We start from the raw sequence: 5,330 nt of genomic DNA on the forward strand, positions 1-5,330 counted from the left end.
TATATGCCCCAATATAGGGGAATGCCAGGGCCAAAAGAATGGGAATGGGTGGGTAGGGAAGTGGGGGGGGGGCGCTATGGGGGACTTTTGGGATAGCATTGGAAATGTAATTGAGGAAAATATGTAATAAAAAATATTAAAAATTAAAAAAAAAGAAAAATCCATGTCTTCAAAAGTACAATAAAGTTTTTGTTCTTGGTCAAAAAAAAAAAGTCAGGGTTGAGTTCAATGGTCTCCTGAACTTCTCCAAGAAAACAACTGTTTCTTTGTCTTCTGTAGAGAAGTCATGACTAATAGTGAAGTCAGTGGATCCCTACTTTGTTAGCTCTTAGAACTGAAGCTAGAACAAAAGAATAGACAGAAACATGCACATTTTTGCTTAAATCTATTTCAGCCCAGCCCACTGAGTGACCCTTTCTGACCCTCTAGTGCTTTCAGCTGGATGTGTGGCAGGATAATAAGTGGTTTTCCTGCAACTGCATCAACTTTGGTATCCTATCTCTCATGTGGAAGGCAGACTAAGAGCACTCTTTGGCTTGCCCTCGGTAGTAGCTTCTTTTTGTTGGAGTCTTGTTGTCTCCATACCCTTGACTTTCCTCCAGACCTACCTGCAGCAAGGAGTAGCATCTGTCAGTTCCTGGAAGCAGTCAGTGCTTCCAGTGCCAGGCAACTCAAGATGTGAGTCTGTGACCCTGTCTGCTTCCTCTGTAGCTAAGACAACACTGACATCTTGTGGTCTAGAATCCTGTTTATCCCAAGAATCACAGGCCAGAGCTGGCTCAACCCTGATTCTTTCCCAACCACACAGATGAAGTAATCAGACCTCTGTGGACACTACCTGTATGTAGATGTCTCAAAGTCCAAGTGGAGAACCAAGGAACCAAAAATGCATGCACACTGGGTGGTAGAGAGAGTGCACTGTCTCTGCACTGCCCCACACAGGCTCACCTCAATGAGCAGTTATTCAGCATGCCACACATAGGAAGGTCAGTGCCACTTAAGGAATTAGAGTGCCACTTAAGAGGAGAGAGGGGCAGCTTGGGCTGTGATGAGACTTTGAACGTGACACCAGATCAGAGCACATTGTCCAGAAAGCAAAGGGACAATAAGCAAATATAAATTCCTGGGATTTACAGGCTACATTCTGTTTACAAGAGTGCTCAGTCATGGAGCAGGCTAGCTTCAAAGCTGTGGAGGGGACATAGGCACATATTTTATTTGGGGGAGAGATACAATGAGGCAATGTTGTCATCAAAGACCATTTGGAAAGTGAAGCCTTGAATGCCAGATAAAGAAATCAAATGTCATTCAGTTTCTGGAAGTCACATGATAGGATTGTATTTAAGAAGAAATAGTCTATCTGGCATAAAGAATGAACTATGTGCTCTCATAGAGAAAACAGAAGGATTGTCGTCCCAGCACTAGCAGGAGCTATCTGGAGGACTGAGGACAACACTGTTGTCTTGTTTTCTTTTACTTTTGTTCATTTTCCATTCTTTATAACCTACTGACTTATTTATTATCTCAAAAATGTAAGTTACTTTTATATAAGACAGACTGCCAGACTCCTCTACAAGGAAATCCCCCTCAACAACCAGATAGGACAAAGCATTCGCATAAAATGGGGGGGGGGGTAGTAATTCAGCCCTGACAAACCAGAGGGATCCAAAGGAACCTGACCCCATCCCCACTCCAGACAAGGGCAGGACAGAACATGGTTTCTTAAAGAGAACTGGCTTGACCAAAGTATACATGGTGCTCCCTGGACTTCCGGAAATCTATTTCATCTCCTACTTCTCACTCAGGGGTCCTTCCTCTCCCATCAACCTTACCACTTCCCATAGAGTATATAAACAGAAACTCTCCATGATGGATCAAGGACCCTCAGCTTCCCACATCACCAGGGAACAAGCAGACAGAAGTTCTCCAGGTTGTTTTGTTTTACCAACTTGATACAAGCTATTGTCATTTAAAATGAGGGAATCACAACTGAGGCAAGCTTAGGCACATTCTCTTGATTGAGGATTCACTGTGGGAGAGTCTGGTACATAGAGGGTAGTGCTATCCCTGGGTTGGTTGTCCTGGGTGTATAGAAAAGTAAACTGAGGCCAGCCAAGAGGGAGCAAGCCAGGAGGGAGCTAGCAAGCCAGCAAGCAGTATCCCTCCATGTCTTGTGCTTCAGTTACTGCCTTGAGTTCCTATCCCAACCTCCTTCAATAAAGGATTGCGATACGAAACTGTAAAATGAGTTAAGCCCTTCCCTCCTCCAATTGCTTTTGGTCATGTTGTTTCATCACAGCAATAGAAATCCTAACCAAACAGGAAGTCTACAGTGACAGCTAAGGCACAAAGCTCACCCAGAAAGCAAACAAACAAACAAAAACATGGACCTCAGCACTACACAGCTTCATCCAATATGTCTTCAAAGTCCCCGTGGCCCCTTCAGCAGGTCTGTACTGTCCAACTATTTTCCTAACACTTTAGATTTTTCTTACATGCCATGAGACTTTCCAGAAACAGGCTGATATGGGACATCACAAAGATCACATGAGGCCGCTGAACTGGTTGACAGCTGGCTGATGAAAATGCAAAGATTCTACTACTCAGCTATTAAAAAGAATGAATTTATGAAATTCATAGCCAAATGGATGGACCTGGAGGGCATCATCCTGAGTGAGGTAACACAATCACAAAGGAACTCACACAATATGTACTCACTGATAAGTGGATATTAGCCCAAAACTTAGGATACCCAAGATATAAGATACAGTTTGCTAAACACATGAAACTCAAGAAGAATGAAGACTGAAGTGTGGACACTACGCCCCTCCTTAGAATTGGGAACAGAACACCCATGGAAGGAGTTACAGAGACAAAGTTTGGAGCTGTGACGAAAGGATGGACCATCTAGAGACTGCCATATCCAGAGATCCATCCCATGATCAGCATCCAAACGCTGACACCATTGCATANACTAGCAAGATTTTGCTGAAAGGACCCAGATATAGCTGTCTCTTGTGAGACTATGCCGGGGCCTGGCAAACACAGAAGTGGATGCTCACAGTCAGCTATTGGATGTATCACAGGGCACCCAATGGAGAAGCTAGACAAAGTACCAAAGGAGCTAAAGGGATCTGCAACCCTATAGTTGGAACAACATGATGAACTAACCAGTACCCCGGAGCTCTTGACTCTAGCTGCATATGTATCAAAAGATGGCCTAGTCGGCCATCACTGGAAAGAGAGGCCCATTGGACATGCAAACTTTATATGCCCCAGTACAGGGGAACGCCAGGGCCAAAAAAATGGGAATGGGTGGGTAGGGAAGTAGGGGGGAGGGTATGGGGGACTTTTAGGATAGCACTGGAAATGTAATTGAGGAAAAGATGTAATAAAAAAAAGAAAGAAAGAAAATGCAAAGATTCTGTTTATCAAATCTACCAAAGACTGCAAAAGCATACCTTCTCGCCAATTTTATTATATTATACACAATTTTAAGTATAAATTACTATATTTATAAGCAATGGATGCATTGTATTGTTTTAACTAGTTCATATATATCTTAAAAGTCCTGCATTAGAATTAATAATTGTTAAATATTTATTTTATATAAGCCACAGAAACACAAGGTTCCCCCAGGGTCCCCAACAATTTTTAAGAGTATAATAAGTTCCTGAGAGTAAACATTCGAGGACGTGACCTGAAGCATTTGACTTGAGAGCTTATCACCCTATTCCCACCCCTCCCACAGTCAGTCACTCCCTTGGGTCACCAGACAGCGCTTCTCTTTCCCTCTCTGTTCTTTGAGGATACCTATTACCTTTCTTACTTCCCAGTCTCCCTCTCCCCCATCTCCCTCTGCTTTCCCCTTCCTTCCCAGGCTGTGTCCTTGGCCCCAGGCAGCTGAGCTAACAGGCTGTAGGAACAGAATGTTTCTCCCTTTTGTTTCCTACCACCTGTGACTGCCTTGACTCTGCCTCCTGTGAGGCACCTGCCTCACCTCCTTCCAGCGATGCCTAAGCAGCACTTCTGCCCAGAAAATGCCCTCCCCCTCAACCTCTGTAAAGGGATCATAAACTGAGGAACCTGATAGAATAAACTCCGCCCCTGCTTTTCCAGCATTCCGCAATTATGTCTGACTCTGTCAGATGCTGGCGACCCGGAGATGAATGTGATATATCTCTTCAACCCCCTCACAGTTTCTGGGAGAAATGAAGAAGGAGCTAATAGTTCTTGTCTAGGGAAATGCTTCACAGAAGATGTGACATTTGACATGGATCATACAAAATGAGGAGGAGCTGACAGGCTGATTAACAAAAGATACCTTGCTAGTGAGGGAAGGATGCTTACAAAGTCACACAATTGGAAAATGCATGGCATGTTTATAGAACTGGAAAGCATAACCTAGGTGGACTACAGCCTCCATATAGGCATGTGTGCAAGGGTATGATAAGGCTATCTGTGCACACATGCGTATGTCAATTTGTATGTGTACTTGTCTATGTGCTTAAGTGCATATGTATATGTGCAGCCATATGTTTGTGCATATCTGTTCATGCATACACTGAATGTACATGTATACCTGTCTGTTCCTATGTGCATTTGTGCTTCTATGTGGTGCATGTGCATGAATTGAGTACACGCATGCATGTACTTGTGCATGCATACATGTACCTATGCATGTATGTGTACTTCTGTGACATGCTTGGTAGTGATGGATCAAGAAAGGGTCTCTTAAGCAGATAGAGGAAAGGCGCTATCCTAGATGTGTTAAACATGTCTACTTTGTCCTCAAAAGCCCTTGCCATGTGAATAGCATTGTACTTATTCTGTGGAAAAGATGGGTGAATTGTCCAAGGATGTACTGGTAATTGGTTATGACATTATAATACAGACCAAGCAATCCTCCACAGGAATATGAGACTGGGTCACAATAGCTGGAAGGCCAGATCATCCCAGGTACCTCACATTCTGCTCACAGAATTTCAAAGGATGGTGCTCACTACCCAGACAGGTTGACCCATGTACCAGGGCAAGTCCACAAATCCACCACTAAGTAGAAGCCGATGCTTTTCCCTGAAGAACTTTGCTTGCAATTCCGAAAGCTAACAGTAAAACACAACCCTGAAATGTCAGTCTTTTAGAAAGGTCTGTCAGGAAATAAAACAGAAAGCCAGGACTTAAAGGAAACTAGAAAAGACTCCAAGCCTTCCCCTGTGCCTTGAGAACCAGTGAGAGCTTGGTTGGCTCTGCACAGGGTCAAGCACAACCAGACTCACTGTCTCGGGCTCTCCTGTCCTTCCTCTTATGTTAGATCCAGTCCACTGAGC

The sequence above is a fragment of the Mus caroli genome, chromosome 14, assembly GCF_900094665.2.
Source record: "Mus caroli chromosome 14, CAROLI_EIJ_v1.1, whole genome shotgun sequence".
NCBI classification, from domain to species: Eukaryota; Metazoa; Chordata; class Mammalia; order Rodentia; family Muridae; genus Mus; species Mus caroli.